Here is a 2,216-nt window from a genome sequence, read left to right as displayed (position 1 = left end):
TCCCTCATTTTTCTCTCCTCTCTTTCACTCTTCTGCATTTTCTCACGAAAATCTCACATTTTCTCACAAACTCCTTCATTCTATCATCATTCAAAGAGGATTGCTTAGTATATTTTGGTTAAAAGTATGATTTTCTTTATCATTTTACTTCTAAATCTATCATTTTTTATTAGTATGATTTTGTAGTTTATATATATATTGTGTAGATATTTCTTAGTTTAAACACAGAATATATTTGTTAGAGGATTGCTATTAGACGTTCAACGATTGTATGTTTGTTAGAGGGTGCCATTCGAAGTATATTTGTAGTGTTTTCTAAATATAAGTTTGTGAAATACTAATGGTACTCGTCTAAACTGGCTGGAGTTTGTAATCTGGGTTGAGACCGTTCGAATGTGGTTATATACCGTTCGAACGGTATAAACATGTTCGAACAGGATATTACCTTGTTCGGACGGTTGTAAAAACTATCTTAAAAACTATCTTACATATCATATAAATATGTAATATTGTAGTAGATTATATATAGTATATATATGTAAGAATTAATAATATTTAAACTTGTATTAATATTTAAAAGATAATAGTTGTAAAAATTATTTTACAACTAATTACTTAATATGTCTTAAAATTATATTATAATTACATAAGGATTAATAATACTTAAACTCATATTAATATTCAAAAGAGAATAGTTGTAAAAATTATCTTACAACTAATTATTTAATATGTCTTAAAATTATCATATAAAAACATAAGGATTATTAATACTTAAACTCATATTAATAGTTAAACTCATAATAGCTATTGTAAAAATTATCTTACAACACACTTAAAAGGGATAGGATTATATTAGAAAAGATAATTAAACTATGAGGACTAACTTAACAAATAATAGTTGGGTGCATTAATATTAAACTATGAGGATTCACTTAACAAATAATAAAAGAGAATTAATATTAAACTATGAGGACTAACTTAACAAATATTAAAAATAAATTGTTGTGTTTTAATATATGTTAGGATACTTGGCATATATGTTAGGATACTGAATATATATTGTATGTTTGTTGTGTTTTAATATCGTATCTTCTATTTGGTATTGAAATAAACCTTAGACCCGTTCGAGAGTTATCAATCATGTTGAACTGTTGATTGATAACTCTTGAATTGTCCAGAGTGGACAGTTTGGGATTGTAAGATCATTCTCGCAAATTATGAAACTATATCTGTTGCATCCGACATTATGATTTTGGTAGAGTCATCCCTTATTGTTCTCCGGATATGCAATTTCGGTGAATGTGTATCGATGTATTACTCATCGGTGTGCATGACCAACAAGCATATTTGGAGAACTATGGGAGATGCTGCCGAAATCTTGTTGGAAGTGACAGATAATAGTTGGTAGGTTGGCGATTATGATCTTACAATCCCGAATGGGATAGGACCAACTACCTGGTGAAATGAAGAAATTGCACTACATGTTAGATAATTGATTGTTTGTTTATGCACGTGACTGTTTGCAATAGGATATTAGACATGGATAAGAGTTGGATGCGAGTAAGAGATCGATTGGGTGAGGATTACAATGTATATGCTGAAGGAGTTAAGAAATTTTTGGTGTTCGCATCCTTTACAATTGGCAGTGACGGTCGTATTAGATACCCATGTCGACTTTGCAAGAATTTACGTTCTCATAAGATAGAGTTAGTGAGAGAGCATCTGTTTGTCAAAGGTATTGACCAAGGTTATACCGATTGGGTCTTACATGGAGAACTGTATCCAACGTCATTTCAACTTCAAGATGAAGAAGAAGATATCGATGAAGATGTACATCCTGAGGTTGTTGGTGACGAGGCCGAAGAGGATATGGAACAAATGCTGGGCGACATTGGTGCGGGAATGTTTATGGATAAAAGTGGAACAGATCCATTAAATTCAAATGATTTGTGCCATGACACTTTTACCCGCTTCTGGAATGATTCACAGTGTGAGTTATATCCAGGGTGTAGAAGGCACAGTAAGTTGTCATTTACAGTTAGACTACTTCATATAAAATCCATGTGCCAAATATCTATTAAGGCTGTCAATATGTTGCTTGAGCTGTTTAAAGAGGCACTTCCATCGGACAATATTTTACCTCGCAACTTTTATGAAGCAAAACAGTTGAAAAAAGGACAGGGTTTGATTACAATGTAATACATGCATGTAAGAAT

Source organism: Juglans microcarpa x Juglans regia, chromosome 3S, assembly GCF_004785595.1.
Source record: "Juglans microcarpa x Juglans regia isolate MS1-56 chromosome 3S, Jm3101_v1.0, whole genome shotgun sequence".
Lineage (NCBI taxonomy): Eukaryota > Viridiplantae > Streptophyta > Magnoliopsida > Fagales > Juglandaceae > Juglans > Juglans microcarpa x Juglans regia.
Note: the sequence above shows the minus strand (reverse complement) of the source record.